General features: G+C 28.6%; 1 pseudogene; it reads right to left on the bottom strand.

Annotated features, from left to right (window-relative positions):
* Positions 1 to 15,206: 15,206 nt before the first annotated feature.
* LOC132935776 (putative nuclease HARBI1) lies at positions 15,207 to 19,803 on the bottom strand (annotated as a pseudogene).
* Between the last annotated feature and the right edge of the window lie 2,123 nt (positions 19,804 to 21,926).

The following is a 21,926-nucleotide window of genomic DNA, read 5'->3' as shown; positions in this document are numbered from 1 at the left end:
ACACTATAATGTACTGACATGGGAGAATTATGTCAAATGTATATTCATTTATAGTAGATTGTTATTTATATTAATTTATTTTATAAACGGACAATGTCCTTTTATAGCAATATTTTACTATTTGATAATAAATAGAGATTAAATACCTACAATTCATGCAGGAAAAATAAAAACACAAATAAATGTGTCCATAAAATATTAGAAAATATTCTAATACAATCATAAATATCTACCCAGAGTACATAAATTGCTAAACACTTATGTAAGTAATATGTACATTTTTGATCAGTACTTATTATTTAAAATTGAATAAATGAATATAAGATTTACTAACAAAAGGCGACTGTAGAGACTGTATGACCATAAGAAACAAAATTTTTACCACATAAAAAAGAGAACCTCGGCTGTGCAGTAACGTATATATTTTTTTGATATCGGAACAAAAAAAGTTATTCAAGTTTGAATAACACACACAATAATGGGTTTTGAAAGCATAAGAACTTCTTTCGTATAAGTGATATTACAAAAATAAAAACGGTATTGCACAGCTAAAGTTTTCCTTTTTATGTGGTAAAAATTTCGTTTCTTAGTAGTAAATTATGATCGTAGCTTTCTCAGTTCTTTCCTGAACAAAACAGTTTTTTCCATGTTTCAAATAATTTGTAAGACGGAGACAACACACGCGGGTGACGACTGACGGGTGTGGGTCCTCTTAAAGAAATGAAGATACTAAAGAAATACGTATGAACTGTTTGTAACGTAGTTACATTTTAGATAGAAAACTAAAGCAATTACATTACAATTTTATTAGAATACCGAATAAAGTAACTAATTCACTTACATTTCTATGTAACGAGTGAAGTAACTTAAGACGACGATACACCGATATTTGTTGTCTCCATCTTACAAGTGCGTAACATGGCAAATTTACGCTCAGAAGATCACGTTACAAATATACGTATCATATTTCAGTTATTACAGGCCTGTAATTTCGATTATTGAATATGATTAATATAATAGTAATTATAAATAGTAATAATAATTATTTTTATTTTTATTTATTTTTCACATTTACTTATTGATATTTACTTTTTTTCTAATGGTTCCAATAAAATGTATTTGTAATCTATAATATTGGTTGGAAAATAAACTTCGTTTCTCCCGGGTGTCCCATGACACCACTCATTTTAATTTTAAAGCAGGTTGAGAGTATTTTAAAATTGTAAATTGTTTGTACGTTTTTAAATACCTTTTCATAACTTGTGCTTTAAAATTAAAATGTAAAAAAACCTATAAGGTTCACTAGATAATACTCTTACTTCTAAATCCGTGGACCGCATACGCAATAACTTATAACTTAGCTAAGCAAGTAAAGCCCGTTCGGTTTTTGGCATTGTTTCATTTATTAGGTCTTTTATTAGGTTATTTTTAATTTGTATTGCTTAATTCGATATTTTTAATAATTTCTGTTAGTTAAAGCTTTTTACATAGTATTACACTTTATGAATTATTGTAGTAGTATTTATTTTCGTTACGACGTTACCTATATGGCTATATCATAAAATATACCTACATAGTAATAGGTATAGATACTCATTGTAGGCTGAAAAACCATGTCTTTTGTCCACCCAAAATTATTTTTCGTAGGTAGAAATATGTAATTGTTTATCATAGCGATCAAATTTAAAACATCTATTACAGTATTAAGTATTAACAGTAACGAGGTAGTAAAGTATTAAAATACGGAGTTTAGTGCGATCTGTAGAATTTTTTCGCCGATTAAGAGGACATTACACTGCGGACAATTGTTGTCTCCGTCTTATTATGAGCGCTTAACATAGCAAATTTTAGTAAATTGTTTGTACATCTTAAAATACTCATAACTTGCTTTAAAATTAAAATATAATAAAAAGTCTGTGTGATTGCCTATATAATATTCTTGCTTATAAATTTGATGATTCAAACTCAATTCATTCGTATCTTTAAAACAACAGATCTGCTAAGCGTAAAATTCGCTATGTTCCACACTTGTAAGACGGAGACAACAAATGTCCGTGTAACGTCCTCTTAATCGGCGAAAATATTCTTTCTAGAGCCCGGAATTTTCAAATATGATGCATATATGCATACGAAAAGTGGCTAAATATGTAATTATATGCATTAGTTCGTACAGTATATTTAGCCCTATACCAAGCAATAAGACAATATGGACTATTAATATAGGGAGGTCTCTTAGCTAATGCACTGAAACTATTATTAATACATCGAAGACAAATAGTTCGTATATGTTTATTGTTTACATTAATCCACTCTCGAAGGTTCAACTTTTACTAATTTCACATTATTTAATGTTTTACCAGTGGACCTACTGTCTAATCTTATGGGTGTTAAATAACTCAAATAACTGGTTAAATCTAAATAAAAGAGAAACAGTAGCTTATGATGCTTAAGTTGATTATTTAAAAAAATCATTTGGTCAAAAATTCGTAGACTACCTACCTTGGTTCAACCTATTTTAATTCTATGCCTTTTATTACAAAAAAAAACATTGACTGTAAATATTCTAATGCCAAAACATTAGTTATAAAACGGTTGTTAATGTCTCTAGATCAATAATTATTTGTATCTGTAAATGAAAATTCTCTTCTCTCTTTCAAATCTAATCTATAATGTACTGTATTATATTGTTCATAATTAGTATATAACCATCTATAATTAAATAGTAAATTTACATATATTATAAAAATAGTTAACTCTCTACCTTCAACACAAGCTATGCTTACGGAAGGTAGATAATTTTTATTCAATTGTAATTGTATAAATCCTTATAAATAAAAAAAAATGCATTATAGGTATGTATATTAAACTTAATAAAATATGTTTAAGGGGACGGAGTGGCCGAGTGGACTAAGGCGTCGGCTGCGACCCGAGTTCGATACCTTGGCCGCGGGCGGCATTTTTCTTCGGGCAAGTCACAGTGTCCGGAGAACAAGTGCCGCCACCCCCCCCCCCACCCGGGGCACGGCAGAAACCTACGGGTGTCCCATTAGAAATTCTGCCAAAACACACACACACGTGTACCAACCTACCCAATATAAAAAACCTACAGTGCCCTCCCCCACACCCAATGGCCTATGTTGCCGAGGGTTACGAGTTACAATAAAAAAAAAAATGTTTAAAAAAATAAAACACTATTTTTACACCAAGAATAGTAATAATCATAAACTAACTAACTACTAAATTTTTTTTCATGAACAAAAATACTCAAATAATTAAAAATGTAACAAACTTTAAATAGATTAAAATATTTTAATCAATATTATAAAATATTCAAAGAAAAAATTAAAATTAAAATTAACTAAAATTCACTGTAAATACCTATAATCGCAAATCATTTAAAATAACACATCTAAGACTCTCAGAAAACCTAAAATAAACTTTCAAAATAATTTAAAATCAAAAATTAACAATCTTAACTTTTAAATTTGTCATTAAAATATTTAAAATAATTGAAGTAGAAAACAACTTTTAATATAATAAAATATGAAAATGCAATATTTTATAATTTACATAATTAAACAAACTTAAATCAACTGTTTATATTGTATATAGTTTTAAATAACTTTTGAACTCTCTGGAAACATAATATATTGACAAACAAAATTTAAAAAAACTAAAATCCTCTGCAATTATTCCAAATAATTTAAACTGCTGTATATCAGCACGTACCCATTATAAAAATGTTACAAATCTGTATAAAAACTTATATAGGTACCTACGTGTTCTTATGTCGAAGTAGGTATAATATTACACAAGTATAGGTACAATAGGTAACTTCATATGTTATATACTTATAGTATTATTCGATTCATTTCAATCGTATAAAGATACATATTTTTTGTAAAATGTAAAAAAGAAAATATTCAATAAACTCGATATCTCAAGACATATTATCGAAATAAGTAAGTATCTTAAACATAGAAAGAGCTCGCAGTGAAGATCTGCGAAATAAGAAAATAGATTTTAGACTCTGCTAATCAAAAAACAGAAACAATTTTTTAAGTATTTTTAAAAACATAAATATTTAATTATTTTTATAATATCAACCATTTTATATCCAGTGTAAATATGCATTTTTCAGTTTAAAGGAAAATTAAATGGTGGCAGGTAATTAAAATCTACACGCATAAGTTCAGTTTTCATGAAAATATTTTGTATAATCGGGAAAGTAGGGGACCTTATTAATTTGTTTTGCACGCCGGACCTATAAACATTATTTGCGGCACTGGACGAAATATGTAGGTACCTAATAGGTAATTAATGTTTATTCAGATTTTTACAAAATTAACATTGTTGTCGTTTCATATAATTCGTTAATGCTCAAGTATATTTTGATTGTAGCACATTTTGGTACCATTATTCTCGAATCAACAATATAATTTTATTTGCTTACACATTTTGGTGTGAGTATTTGTACCTAATATACTGTAAGTACCAAAAATAAAAAGTATGTTAATGCAGTTATAATATTTAATTTAATAAAATTGTAGGTAACCATTTTTAAATATTCACAGATTTTTTATCCCTATAGTGTCTGTTGACTCCTGACAAAAACCGTACTAAAAACCTGACTAAAAACCTGTACAGTTAATATATATATATATAAAGTTATTACATGGTTCTAACAAGTATAAGTGCTGTTATCAACTTGAATACTAATTTGTTATAATCTATCCTAAGTCCTATTTATACCCATGTATAAAAAATACATAGGTAATATCGAAATTCCTAAAATTGCCAAGTTCAATTAAAATAAATGATACACAATATACATGGTTTATTAAAATAAGAACAAAATTGTATATATTATACTTATTACAAACATTTTGTAAGTGATCTGAAAAAAAATCATCAATATTAGTAAATGGAATGAAACTCGTTGACGCTGATCGTATGGATCTAAACAATTTGATAATTTATTATTGGTATTGGTGAAGTACCTTTTAGGCATCCGGAGCACAATACATTTTGAGTGTTCGTCTAGTGCAGGGCAGTATACAGCATTCATCGACGATTAGCGGTAATCGTAATCGTCTCCGTTGTCCGATTGAAATCTGTTCCTCTCAAGCTATAAATGATAAATGTGCATGTCAATATAACAGTGTTAGAGATACGAAAGGCTAAAACAAATGCATATTGTACTTGGGTATTATAGGGCTATATTCATTATCCTAGAATATATAACTGTAGCAGAAAAAATGAGGCTGTTATAATTGTATGAAAAAGAAAATGTGAACACGCGTGCTCTCACAGATAAATTTGGAATAGGGAGAACTGAATCCACCGATTTAATAAATAATAGAGATACCAGATACGGTATTTAAACTTTGGAAATCCGATGGTAATGAATTGAAAACTATAAAACGTCGTAAGACCAAATAAACTTATAATATCAATGATGTGGTGTAAAAATGGTTTTGCAAATTATTGTGTATATAATATATTTGGTATTTTTTTATAAACTCTATATAGTGGTCATCTGTAAGTATTGCACTTCTTTATTTCCGATTCCTTCAGTGATTTTACATTGACATTTTATTGTAATATAAAAATATAAGAATATTAATTTTTCTTCTAAATTTGAATTCACAATCGTTGTACATGCAGATAAAAAAAGTGTAATTAACACGAGATCATAATAATGAGAAGTAAACTGTGTACAGTGGCGTATTTAAGAATTGTTATAGGGAAGAGAAGAGCCATTGAATGGCATACGTAAAAGTATAGGGCTTTGCCCCCCCCTCCTTTGAGGTTTCAAAAATGTGCTCACTAAATGGTGTACAGTTTCCACTTTAAACACCATATATTCTACATTGAATACCAATTAGTCATTAATTTTAGTGAATAACAATTATAACACATTGATTAATATTAATTAGATCAAAAACAAATTTCAATTTAATTTACATTCAAAAAATATTCTTTGAGTTTAGACTTTTTAATAATTACCATCCCACTATCACCAATGTCCAATAATACATTTATTACAAAAATAATAGTATCATAAATATTTATTTTTATCATAATAATTATAAATTAGAACATCTAACCATATAAATTATAACTGTTCATTTGATAAATTAAAAATACGTTCAGACAAGACAATTTTTTTTGACTTGGGGGTTCCAAAAAAAATTGTGCACTTGGTCCTAATTTTATTAAATCAGGCCCTGACGTTGACAGCGAGAATAATAAGACTAACACACCGTAATAAAAGGCACTTAATAAATTGTGCAGAATTATAAAGTATTAAAGCGCCACGGAGTTGTCGCAGCGGCAGCAAACGGCAAGACGCGACACCGCGCACGGTCTGCTCAACTCGAGCGAAAAAGATAAAGTTTGTCGCCGCTGGCGACTTAGCCTGTCTCGCGGGATGTCTCACGGGCAGGTTGTCGTACAGCGTAATACGACGTATATACGAATAATAAAAGGCAGCAAGTTCGAACAATTATTAAATATAAAATTATAAGAAACAATGTTTTGCCCTTGTCACTATACACTCACGTATTATTTTACGTAAGTGCTTTTCGTCTACTAAAATGTACTTAAAAATTGTTAATTCTTTAAAGACGAATACATCGTATCATATAATTATATAAATATATAATAATTTCTAACAATCATAAAAATACCAATAAATGTATAATAAATGATAATAACACGCGTATTGCGATAAAGCCTAATGTAATATTTTCGTAAATCGTGACTTATTTAACAGACGCCTCTAAAATTACGCGTTTTGGTAAAATCGTTGCTTTGCACTAAGTATAGGCTGTTGTTATAAATACTATTTTCATTTTATCCTTATTATTTGAATAATATATCATATTTATTATATATTATACCTATTACAATATACAATCTCATATATAATTCAATATTTGTAAAAATCAGAATTTGTTAATTGTTTCTATCATTATTCATTTTATACGCTATTTTACTTTATTTTAGATTCTGAGCGGAGCGATGAATGTATTAATTTTACAATAATGTATGTTTTATTTTTTTTTTTAGTGTCTGTGTACACAAAAAGTAGTCAAAGTAATGCTTCGATTTTCAACTTCAGTATCTTGTTCGATGAGAAAGTGAATCTACTTGGTACATTTATCATAATTTGAAAATCCCATTAATTTTTAAAAGCGCCGAGAAAAACAAAAAAAAATTAAGGAATTTTTCGGCAAAATCGATTTTGGTTTTTGGTGTAACACTAAAACAAATCACTGTAGATACATGACATTTTCACCGGTTGTTTATATAAGTTTTTTCTATACACGTTAAAGAATTAAAAATATTTTGATTATACAAGATTCCTCATGTTTGTCTAATTTTATAAAAAAAAGTTCTTACCGGAAAGTCAAATTAAATTTTTATGAGCGTTTGAAATTCATATTTTTACAACATTTGATATTCACTTGATTTCTCATGTAACGATTCTTTTATTTTATTGTAATTAAAAAACGTACGACTGTAGATACTTGAAAATTTCACTGAATGTTTATTGGGTAAAAAAGCGTGAACATTTAATGCAATAGGCTCCTGGTATAATGCTAATAGCAGTTGAAAAATTTTTAAAAAAAATAGGCACAATTTTTTTTATAAGCATTTTAAGTTCAAATTTGACAAAATTTATCAAATTTAAAATTTAATAATTATTTTGTAGATAAAAATGTATAAAATGTTCAACTTTTATATCTTGGGAATGAAAATTGAAAACAAGGTTCCTCGTAAATAGGTTGTAAATAAATTACTTTATTTACAATAATATAATCAAAATAATATACTTAGTAATATCATAGGCTGACTGACTGTCTTCGCTCAGAATCGTTCATTTTTATTTGAGTAAAAGCCGAACGATTATCGCTTTAATCGTTATGTTATTTGCATCATAGCCCATAGGTATTACGTAGGTAATTATATTTTATTAAGTTGTTTACTTGTAACAGTCAAGTCACAATATTGTCTTTTTCTTATGTTTTGGCACCGTCGAGTTCTTAAAGAACCGGCGGTTAGCCTATCGATTCTCGGGTGACGAGTATTTATGAGCGGGTGAAGTGAGGCAGCTTTAAGTCACCTGTTGCCGCCGCAACATAACGAAATATAAGCATTAAGCATAGATATAGGATATCGACCATGGGGGAACAGCTGGTCACACATACACACACACTTACAATCACTGTTGTAATTATTGTTTAATTTTTGTATATATTATTCAAACGTGTTCAGTGAATTATTATGTAATAGTACCTACCTATAATATTATTATACATAATTATTTTTACTATCACAGTATCACCGCGTTATCACACGTCGCCGAGGTGGCTCCGCGAACATTATTAACACGGTCGCCGTGATATTTTGTCTCGTATCGTACGTCTTTCAGCGAACATCGATTTTCGTCGTAACGGTGACCAGACACGAGTCTATTATACGTCTGTTCGTATATTATATTATTTTATAATTGTGAGCCATAAGGGCAATCATTACATTATTATTTTTGTCATTTGCGTGTATTATACCCATACTATAGCACAGGACCAGCTAGCTAGTCTGCGCTCCACAAACTGTGAGTTTTTTCATTATTTTTATTATTATTTATTTATTATACATTTATACACATTTAACTGTTGGGCCAAAAAGGCTATAGATATTTTTTATTATTATTAATTTGTTGGCCAGAAGGGCCGCATATTATTTTAAACGAGCTTCAGCTCAAATAGCAGCGTCAATATATTATTATTAATTCAATATATTATAATATATAATTTGTACTGCTATTATTTCAATTTGCGTATTATACAGCAACTTAGCTATCAGAAACCGTGTTACCATTTTTTATTACCTATTTGTTTAATTTTATACACACCTACACACATACACATATTCATACACAAATACACATAATTACACAACACGCACTACATAGCCGACAGTAATTGCTATAGGTGATCCCGACCACTACTGCTCGAGCTATTACACCATTACACACCCAACTTGTTCTCCATATTTCTAGGTCTTAGGTGTTAGTGGTGAAAAGACCCTAAGTTGGTGTCCGGGCACGCGTATTATTATTGTACGCTCCCGGCCCGCACATCACCGTTAAGTCTATTACCCTTAATTTTTAAACTTTTTACCTAACAAATAACATTTTATTGACATTCATAGAAAAAAAACTAAAAAAGGTGGGCATGAGGGTGTCGCTCTGCTGTACAATAGGTTACAAATTGGTAACTGTGTGTATCATAAATAATATCGATGGCTAAGAGGCCAAAAGTTGTATGTCCCAAACATTACATTTTAAAGGAAAGTAGTTTTAAGATTTTAAATTATTCTACACCAAAACATTTGTGTTGTAGATTTTTGTTTTTCGGTGTTGCGACTGATTTATTTGTAAAATATTCTGTAGATTACATAAATTATTACTTTTAGGTCTTAAAATTTTTTTTCAACGTAATTATAATGTTTTTTTCAAAAATTTAAATGGGACTTGTTATGAATGGCAATTATAATATATTTTTACCGTGGACATATAAGGTTTTGATGGACATATTAACGGTTGTTAATTTAATATAAACTCTAATTTATTTATTATATAAATAGTTAAAATGTACGTAAGACTAATTTTTTTGATATAAAAATTTGATTTATTTATATAATTGCAGTAAAAAAGTAAAAAATATAAAAAATATTGCAATTTTTTATTGAATGTAAAAAATAATAAAGTAGAATTTTTCATCAAATTTTTATTCAAATAAAACCCGTGTTTAATGATATTTTATGCTAATTGAAGATATCATATTATTTAGTGTAATTTAAAATTAAAAATTTTGATTATTTGAAATAATACGTCCGGACATATTCATTTTTTATAAATAGATAAACAAATTCAATATTATCTAAAACATAACACGTCCAAAATTGAATGTATTGTTTTTGACAAAAGTAACAAGTCCGGACTTATTGTTATATTTGTCCGCTTGATATTTAGATCATGTTAAAATATTTATTGTATGTCTCATTAAATTAGGACCTGTTATATGTGTGCACTAAAAAAAATCTATCTTGCACTAAAAACACAAAAATTAAAGTATAAATAAAACATGTTTTAATTATGATATTGACTTGTAATGTTTTACCGAATCAAAATGACGACCCAGATAAACCCTATGGAGTAATAAAACGATTTTGAAGAAAATTGGACTTACAACTTTTGGCCTCTTAGCCATCGATATAAGAACTTATGACTAGACAATTTAGTGATACGTTTTTAAGGTTATATGGGGCCAATATTGTTATGATAATTGATAAATGATAATAAATAACATAAATGATTAATTAGTAATAATTAACGATCTATATTATTCTAATTAAAACTAATTATGTACGCAAAGTTTAAAGTAATTTGAGTATTCCAATTTCAATTTACAAGCATAAAAATAAAAATAAAAATTTGAAATTGACAAATATTGTAAACAGTTTTTGGACCAAGCCCCATATCTTTCTATCTTTACGTTCTGTCTTCCCCAAAAAAACACACAGCCCCATATGAAACTGGTATGGGCATGCCCTATGCATTCTTATATTATCTATGATTTGTATATGTTCGCGCCGGGTACGGTACAATTATAGACCGTGCGCCCGTTCAGCGTATACTTATGCGTGATACTTGCACACCGGCCGACCTGTGTATTTGTGTGTGTCAGGTATAGGCGTATAGCGTCTCAGGACTCAGGAGAAGTGAACGGGTTCGCCTATCAAAACTCCGAGTGTTAGTATGCGGTGGATGTGTAGGTGTGTATATGTGTGTGTGTGTGTACTTATAAACTAAGATAAATAGGTAACTCAAATAATGGTACTAAATAATGCACTAGATGAAATATAATAATTAGCAAAAAATGTATAAACATAATAATAATATAGTACCCCTCTGGCACGACAAATACTTGTATATAATTTTAGCCCTTTTGGCTCAACAAATATTATAGTATAATAATGTATAATAAAAACTCACAATTTAGACGGAGCACGGCTGGCCGCCAGCTGCTCCTATCCTATAATAATAATAATAAATAACAATAAAAGCTCGAGAACTGACAATAATACCAAATACAATCAGTGACGATTAGCGCACACTAACAATAATGAGAGAATGAACGGCGAATCGCGCCAGTATTTAACGAAATAACAATATGTAGGTAGCGATTTGAGCTTACAAAATAAATCATAATATAATATAAATGCACGAATCGCGCTTACAAATACAATAATAAATTTGCGGCGATTACCGCCCTTGAAACAAAAAAATAAGTTTAAATCGCTGGCTATTCGAGCCGGACAATAATTCAAATAACAAATAAGAAAATAATAATAAGTCGCGATTGGCGCCTTTGAATAATAATAATAATAATATGTCCGTGGCGATTAGCGCGCACTGCTTCAAAATAACAATAATAGGTTATTAGTTATTACTTATTACTAAGTAATAATAAGTCTTATCAGGTTCACACTATACGACGACTCGTTAAGTGCCGATTAGCGCGCACAGTATAACAAATTATATAAAAAAACAATATACAACTCTGGCGATTCGCGCCCAACAAACAGCGGCTGATAACTGTGCGGGCGTAATATACAATTATATTATAATACACAACAGAAAAAGTTACAAAAATAAGACATACAATAACGAATATGTGTTTGTGTGTGTATGTGTGTCGGTCGGTGGAATATACTGCGAGTACGTATAATTACAATATGCGAGTGGCGCTTAGGTTAGGTTCGGCGGTGACGACCGCGGCGGCGCGAACAGTATATTAAGAAAAATGCAGCGTGCTAGTGGCAACGTTAGCCGATTATGTTCTTTTTAAAAACTATGTTTAATTCAGAGGCCTGCCCAAGGTAGTTTTCCACAACAAATCGGGGAATGTTTTCGATTCTTTGTCTGATCGATATTTAACTCTAAGTATTTTTTTAAAAAAAATTCGCGTTATACAAAAAAAATGTAGTTTTTGAAGTTTTTCATCAATAACTCCAAAACGAAGTTTGTCCGGTTAGGTTAGGAGAAAATCGATTTTGGTTTTTTGTGTAACTCTAAAACAAATGACCGTAAGGACATGAAATTTTGACTGAATGTTTATAATTGCATTTCCTATACACCATAACATTTTCCAAATATTTTGACTTATTTTGAGCTGTTAACGGACATTGTCAATTTCCATATTTTTTAGTTTTTTTTTCTAAAAATATCAATAAAATTTTATCTTTTGAGTAAAAAAAATTGAAAATTTAATAGAAGGCTCCTAGGTTATTGTTTCAAAGGCAGATGAAAAAAATTTAAAAATCCTTAGTCACAGTTTTTATTTATAAGCATTAAAAGTTCAAATTTTGACAAAATACGGAAAAATCACGAAAATTAGCAAATTATTTTGAGTTGAGAATTCATAAAAATTTTTCTTTTGAAATCTAAGATTTGAAAATGTAATATAAGATTACTCATAAGTTTTTCTACCTTTATCAAAAAAAAAAAATGTCTACAAGAAACTTAAATTAAATTTTTATGAGCGTCTGACATTTATATTTTTACAACATTTGATATTCACTCGATATCTCATGTAACGATTTTCTTATTTTGTTGTAATTAAAAAACGAATGACTGTAGATACTTGAAAATTTCACTGAATGTTTATATTAGCATTTTCTATACACCATAAAATTTTGAAAAATAATTTACTCTTTTTGAACTGTTTACGGACATAGTCAGTTTTCAATTTTTTTAGTTTTTTTTTCTATAAATATCAATAAAATTGTATTTGTTGTGTAAAAAAGCGTGAAAATTTAATGCAAAGCTCCTGATATAATGTTACAATTGCAGTTGGAAAATATTAAAAATACATAGGCACAATTTTTTTTTATAAGCATTTAAAGTTCAAATTTTGAAAACATTTATCAAATTTATAATTTATTAATTATTTTGTAGTTAAAAATGTATAAAATGTTTAACTTTTATGGCTAAGGATTGAAAATTTAAAACAAGGCTCCACGTAAATAGGTTATATATAAATTACTTAATTCACAATAATATCATCAAATATACTTATTTCATAGGCTCCTATCATAGGCTGACTGACCGTTTTCGCTCAGAATCGTTTTTCTTATACAATGATATTATATCATTGAATTCAAATTTAACACCATCCATTACAGTGACCCACTTGTAACCTACTGTACAGCAGAACGACATCCACTTATCCACCTTTTTTGAATTTAAATTAAAAACTGAAATTATTTTAGATCTAGTTAATAATAATAAATGTGTTATTGTATAATATCATTTAGGGATAATAAACTAAAAAAAAATATTTTATTATAGGGCCTACGATAGTGTTTGTTCAAGTCGCCGCATTTTTTCCTCGAATTGGTCTGCGTGACGGACGAGGAGTCTTCGAAAACTTTGCCCATATCTCTCGTCCGTCGCGCATTGTCCGTTATCACGGATGGTTTTGTTGTGGGATGTATCCGTGCGCGCGACAACGAGTCAGTCTGCCGTAAGCTGCTGTGGTTTCTGTTGTTTGTGTCGCGTGTCCCACAGCAGCTGTACGAAATCTCGAGCTATTCTTTCCATTCGGTTAGGTTAGGTTTAGGCTTAGTACCTTCCTATAATATTCCGAAGATAAGTTTGGAAAAAAATAATCATATTTATAGGCTCTATAATTTATTTGATAAAATGTAGCTTTCCATTTTTAAATAATATACTAACAAAAATGTCAAAACAACTAAAATTAAAGATTAATTTTAAGTGATTTTGGAGTATAAATTTTAATAATAATAAATTTTATTCTGAACATTTACCTAACACGTCGTTGAATTAGTTGCTGTCATATAATCTACTTAATAATTAGTATTAAGCTAACTAATAATGTAAGAAAAATTATTTATACACATGATAAATAGTTGATAGGTTATATGTTATGTATAATTTATAAATATGAACAACAAACACAATAATATGTATTGCACTTATTAGATAAGATTATTAATACTTTTTTCTTCAATTTTGTTGCTGAAATATCTATGAATATTAAAAATAGTAATTTTAAAACAGTACACTTTTGTGAATTAAATAATAACTGTTAAGTCTGTGTCTTAAGACCAATTGAACCATTGGAAATCGTTAATTAAATTAATAAATGTAATAATTTTAATTTCTTCTGTAATAACTCACTAAGAAATAATATTAAAAAATGTACAGTTAATTCTAAATCTTTTGCCATTATCCTTAGTATTTGATATTTGTGTTAATCAAGGTGAATTTCTAAGGTCATTCAAAGAATCAATATTTATACCAGTTTAAAAAATTGGCGAAAAAAATTAATGTAATAATTATCTGCCTATTTGTCTAATTCTAACTATATCAAATTTTGTTGAAAAATGTTTAAGATTAGGATATTAGAATTCTTAGATAACACAATTTTTTTCACAATAACCAGTTTGGATTTAGGAACAATGTGTTAAAACTAATGATGCATTATACAATACCAACTACTAAATTAATTTATAAAAATCTTGATAATCAACTAAATATACTTGGCATTTTCCTCGATATTAAAAAAATATTTGATTCTGTTGAACACAAATATCTTATTATTTAAGGGTATATTACATTTATAAACAGCACACAGTGTATGCTGAATACCTATTTTATATATTTTTTTAACAGAAAATTACAACTATATAATATTATAAACATTCAGTGTTGGGTAAATTACTTTTAAATAGTGATAAAATTACGTTACTAGTTACATTAATAATTTTTATTTAAATTACATTCACGTTTCCCGATATTATTTTTATCATGTTATGTTACTTTTACATTCAAAAAGTAGGAAGTTACAAAATAATTACAAAATCAGTCAATAAAAACTAATAAATAGTGGTAACACTATTAATTATTATATACACTTTATAGGTTAGCCAGGTAGGTATATTATTAATGACTTAATGTTATACATGAACAAAATGTGTTAAAACTAAATGCGTTAATTTTTTTTTTATAACGTAATTACTACAATGTTACTCTAAAAGTAATTTGTAATTTGCATTACATCTCTACACAACATTGTAAACATTAAATATTATATAAAACCCTAGAAGACATATATTCAATTATAATACAATCAAACTCGATTTAATTTCGTTACAGTAATTTGTAATTTTCATTACATTTCTACCCAACATTGTAAACATTAAATATTATATATAAAACCCTAGAAGACATATATTCAACTTTAATGCAATCAAACTCAACTGACAAAGATGCGCAATACATAATACAACGTTGATAACATACAAACTATGAAATTTATTATTATTATTTACAATACAACTATAAATATTATTTTTCTTATAACTTAGTTTTGACATTAATAAGTGAAAAACTATAAAACATGTGGGTATTAACAATAATGATGTAAGTAGCATATAAAAATTTACAAGGAAATATTAATAATTAGAATAAATAAAAAAAACAATTCTGCGATTCCTGAAAAAGAAAAAATAAGCAAATTGGTTAAGATCTGAGCTTTAGAATTGATTTTTTGATATATTCTTAGCTAAAATTATACTTAAATATTTTTTTTAATATTCACACACTTTTGTTTTAAACCATACGATTTCATAATTTGAAATTCCTACCTATACTCCTTTTCAAAAGAAAATATACCGGCGGCCACCAATTTATGCCCGGCAGCGTGCATTCCCCACCAATTCCCTATTGTTAGCGTGATTACGTGGTTCTCGACGCACCAATCAAATCATTCGACATGCGCGAAAGCGGTATATTCTCTTTTGAAAAGGAGTATACTGATTACGTAAAGATACATTGCAAGTTTATTAAAATTGTGGGTTTCTGTTGTATTTTATTAAAAATTATAAAAAATATTTTCTAGATAATATGTAGAATACAAATTTTTGCCAATATATAATAAAAAATTATAGGATTTATTATGTTTCATAGCAGAAAAACAGTGATTGCACAATCAAAATTAGAATAAATCAAATTTAATCATAAAATAAATAAATACATTCTGTATTTCTAATACAGTATTTTAGTGTTTTGAATTAGTGTTTACTAAGTCAGTGTTTAAACTCTCGTGGATTTTTTCAATATTTTAATTTCAAGGCTAGTTATACAATATAAAAACGTAAACATTGTTATAACTCGCTTTAAGGTTAAAATCACTTTAATATCAAAAATCACTAAACTTAACTGTATTGGAAAATTTGCAGAACATAAGCTTAGAACATGTAAAAAAGTGCCATTATTTGACTATCATGCTAATTAATAGGTCTTCAATTTTCAAAATGTATAACACATTAATATGCTTAACTAAGACATATTTTAAAGACCGGTAATAGTGTGGGTGAGAGTGGTACATATCATAAAATATTATATTATATTATAATTATTCTTGCGGATTACGAAGAGTTCATTGAAATTGGCAAAGGAAATTAAATAAATCTTCTTCTTGGCGACCGTATCTGTGCCAGTCTATGTACAACATTTAGACATTTTGTGCTGCATTAATTATAGGCTTTAGGCGGTTGTGTGCAGCCTGTGTGACACTCATTGAAGCCATTTGAACTATTTAAATAATAATACAATAATGTAAGGTATTTCTTAACTAATATTTATATTGTAAATATTTTATTATTGAAAGTAACTGACTGACACAATTTACCTAAAGGCCTCTGCATAAATAGTCATCGACAGTGTGGACATGAATACAAACACGTATAAGCTTGACCACGGATGGACGTATGCACTTAAAACGAAAGCTGGTGACTGGCTCTGCCTTGGAGCATATGCGTGTACCTTCAACAATTTATAGATTAGTAAACATTTGTAAGTATGATATTCAGTTACAATATTATGTAGTTAATAAATAGGTACATCAAAAAAAATAATTCAATGAATAATTCTTACATATTTGTACACTTGGATTTTGTACATGGTCTGAGAACATAGATCTGAAAAGTCACAAAACCCAATAAAATGTAGTATTTCTGATATTGAAAATACTTAAATTAACAAACCCAGCTACAATAACAAAGTTTTTCCTATCGCAGTGGCCAAACATTGACTATCAATTAATCTATAAAATAAATAAAAATAAGTATATAAATATAACCTTAAATGACCTATATATTATGTATGTTTGGATACACCATACACATAAATGTGTGCACCAGGTAGTCATGGTAGGTACTTAAATACTCAGCGAGCCCCCCCCTCAATATTCAATATTTTGAATTATTTTATTTTTATTTACATATAAAATATTTTTTTTACTAAGGTATATGTAGTTAAATGAGGTTACTGCATCTATTAGTTTTTATAACTTAGGAATGAATGTGAATATATATAATATTATGTGTATGTGTTAATGTATTATGTACGACTTACCTGGGAGAAATGTCTGAACACGCTCATGTGGATACGTTCATATTTTTGGCAAATAAGTTATGAATGATATAATATCTAAATATAAGTGTACTTACTTAATACTTGAAGTTTACGACAATGCCTCATTCCATCTAGAAGGTCTCAGAGACGCAATGCGACGTTGCTAACTTATCATTTACGTAACCCGAGATGCTGCCTCATTAATTTCATCAAAGACACTTCTTGCTGATAAAATAATTGTTACCTAAAAAATCAAGGAACTTATCATGTAATAATTATAAATTATAAATTATAATGACTATACTATACTCGTACATAGTAAAATATACTTTTTAAAATTGAAACAGTTGATTATGCTTGTAGTACAAATTGATTTTGTAGAAACCCTACAATACGGTCCCGTTGTCTTCTTCCTAACATCAAATTTCTATTGCGTTTATCATTCTCGTGTTCATTGAGTGGTTTTTGATTGTGATACATTCCAAAATCAAAATCTTCTACAGTTACATTCATCACTTTAGCAATATTGTGCTCGATGCACATGTTGTGTAGAACAATGCATGCATTAATTATAACAGTGACTTTTTCTGACTTATAATGGAGTACTCTGTTCTTCAAAAGACTCCTACACATGATTTAACAGTACCGATGGTATTACCTACACAATAAATAAAACTTGAGAAAATATTGATTTGCTACGAAAACCGCATTTTTAGGACACCGTTGCATCTTTCTATTACACTTTTTATATACATTTGGTTTTTGTTGTAATCTTCTTCGGCTGCTATCGTTGGTTGAGCAATGGGCATTAGGAGCCATGGACGTAAAGCATAACCAGAATCGCCTATCAAAATATATAAAAAAGTTTTTAATAATTATACTCGAAACATACATATTGTTCTAATTAGTTTTTTATCAACTGGTTGTATCAAATAACCACTTTAAGTCGTGAAAAAGTTGATAATATGTATCTTCCTAGTAGGTACACAAATTATTATGGATAGCTAGTATTATTAAATACAACTTGCCTAATAAAAAGTAGTCACTATAATTATGTGCATGTAGTTCTTCGAGTACGATTGAAACATTGCTGTTGTTCTATATATGAACATTGTGAGTACTTCCGGGGAAACAGTGCTATTACGTTCAGTAGTTTTAGATTTGAATCACATACCTATATTTAAAACGTGGAGCATTGTGTAGTTACTTTGGTACTAGCTACTACTAGCTGAAATTAATTGAATGGTAATTCTTGCGGTTGACATATACATATTCCGGATATTACATTTCCACAAGATTCAAATTTTTTGAAGGAGATACAATGAGGTACAATGTGGGTAAAATCTAAGCATCCCATAACTCCACCAAATACAGTTTTTCTATAAAACCTTCACAGTTTTAACAAAATTAGTTTCAAACAGCACATAAAATTGTATAATGTACATTTTTAATTTATAATAATTTATAATATGTAAGTATACTACTAAGTAAAAACTATTGTAAAAATAAGTGTTTCAAAAATTACTTTTACCTTTGTAAAATTGCCCTAACAGGCGTTAATTAATATTAAATAAATAAATAATTTAACATACTGTATGTTACGGAGACCATCAAGCTTTTGAATATTGCTAGGAAATTTTACCCAAGTGTTAAAAATTTTGAGTTGGTTCAAAGCAGCAACTATTTTTTTACACATCTAGATACAGATGACTGACAAATTCATTACTATTGTCAATTGACGTTTGATACGACCCAGTAACAAAAAAATGTAAAGCTACTAAAACCTAAAAAGAAAAATTATTATTAACATCAGTTTTTAATTAAAGTTCAAATGATAATACAGATCAAATCCAGTTTAGCGCTCACACAAATTTATCAATTATTTTTTCCGAATCCCATGTTATTCAACATGGTTATCGTAAACTTAAATTAAAAAATTTGAATGTACACTACTTAAACTAGATTAATAATTATACATTTTTACTTTACTTTTGTTTGGATAACAATAGAAGACATTTGAGTATCAACTACAATGTATGACTTTAATATATTAATCAAATACCGCGCAATTTCTTTTGATAGCCGAAAATTCTTCACAAACAGTTAATCGGTCAACGCGAAAGCATCATGTGTTGGCCTTTGAAAATTGTTTCTTAATTCGATGTCATTTATATTAACGAAAAAAATATGTTATCAAATCAAAATCCATTTCACACGCCACACATTACAACGTTATAACTTTACTTCCTAGGTCCTAGGATATTGTTATACTTAGAACAGAACATAGTCCTTACGTAGATCCGACGATTTCTATTCTGATCACGCCGATGCGACGAAATACAAACTGTTTTGTTTTTTGTCGTATTTGTCGGATTCACGTAGGGCACGACAATTCTCAATAATCATTGACCTTATCAAATATCATTACCGGCTGACGGCTACCGCAAAATAGCACTACCCCGCAGTGCAGCCTACAGTCGCCACATACAGTATTATAATATTATTTTATAGTATTAGATATTTCAATACAACATAAAAACATTTATTACGTGGCATATTAATTACGTAGGTAAACATAAAATATAAAATATAGCCATACAGGTATTATAAATATATGAATATATTATTGAAGCTACGCTTCTTATGTGAGCCTAAATTTCAACGAAGAAAAACAAGAGAGACAGCCTGTTGCTGCTGAGCACAGAGCTAGGAAAATATCACATCCGTGATTATACCATAATCTTGGTTCATTGGGCTATAGTACGATAGTATTATCAATATCCGTATTGCGTCTTTTCGAGTTCTCAGTTTCAGTTGCAGATGTGTGAATTTTCGTTCCTATTACTTTTGTCAAATATCATCACTGCCGTCTCAATTTATCTGGCAACGACTGTAACATAATTATATTTTCGATATAAAATGATTTATTGATTCAGGCAATTTTGACAGAGCTGTTAGGAAACACAACATATGAAGGTACAGATTTTATCTTATATAATTTACCAAAGACAAAAATTTAACGAAAAATATTAAATTTTGGTATATAATTCATTATTATTTTTACTTTTGTTGTATATTAAGAGGATGTAACACTGGTATTTGTTGTCTCCGTCTTACCAGTACATAACATAACAATTGTACGCTCAGCTGAACACTCGTAGCTTCATTAGTTTAAACGTTAGAGTGAATTGAAACTTGATGGTAAGAACATTATCTGGGTTTGTACGTTGGTTATTACCTACGATAATTCAGTTTTTAAGTGAGTTATGAGCGTTTTTAATTTACGGTATATTATATACGTATAATTTGCAGAAAAATTAAACTAACTCAAAAAACCAACATCCAAACACTGATAATATTCTTGCCATCAAGTTTCATAATAGGTCAATTCACTCTAATTTTTAAACCAACAAAGCTACACGTGTTCTGCTGATTGTAAATTTGTGCGCATATTTTTACACACTTGTAAGACGGAGACAACAAATATCAGTGTTACGTCCTCTTAAATATAATATATTTAACTATTTAAATCCGTATAGGGGTTATCCGTTGCCAATGTACTGCTCCTTCTGCCATAAAGTAGTCAGCAAATGCCGCTTTTTTTTTCTTGCTTTAATGCAGTAATTTTTTTGTGATGATGCTAAGCTTATCAATCTATTATTTTCATATCCATGTCTCCGCGACCATGGTCTAACATGCCTCTTTTATAATCTTTAATATCAACTGGTTCTAGGTTTTCTATATCGACTCTTTCTTATACAGTTGTAGAGGGCACATGATACCTTTACTAATTGTTTAACAGTATCTAGTAAATTGTATTGCTTTTCTAAGCACTTAAAAACGACTTATCATTATGCCATATTATGCATTCTTGACTATTCGTCCAGCTTGGCAATATCAATAATTGTATATTTTTTGTCTGAGAAATGGTTTCATCTAATAAGTGTTCAGTGGAAACGCTTCATCACCTATCAGAACAGATTTAGGTGGATTATTTAGTTTTTTATTTGAAAATATTTTAAGGCTTAGTTTTATAGTTTCCGTAACTGGTTAAATTGATTTAACTGGTAGTTTTTCCGTTCTTGGTATTCTAGATTTATTTTATACCTCATTTTATACTGAATGTAACATGATATCATTGCTCTTAAAAATAGTTTAAAGTGAGTTAAATTAAGCCTTATTTGTTTTACAATTTTTATAAATTATTTGTTGAATTGAAATTTAAAAATGTACAAATTTGAATATACTACCTAAATAGGAATTAATGTTTGATAATTAAAGATAGTATTTTTGTTAATATATTATTTAATATTATATTTTAGGTAATAAATTCAACTGTAAGAACAATATTACAATATCACAGGAAGACCTTCTTCAATACAAACCTAACCAAGTTCAATACAGTCTA

The sequence above is a fragment of the Metopolophium dirhodum genome, chromosome 1, assembly GCF_019925205.1.
Source record: "Metopolophium dirhodum isolate CAU chromosome 1, ASM1992520v1, whole genome shotgun sequence".
Lineage (NCBI taxonomy): Eukaryota > Metazoa > Arthropoda > Insecta > Hemiptera > Aphididae > Metopolophium > Metopolophium dirhodum.
This window is presented reverse-complemented; position numbering and strand designations above follow the sequence as displayed.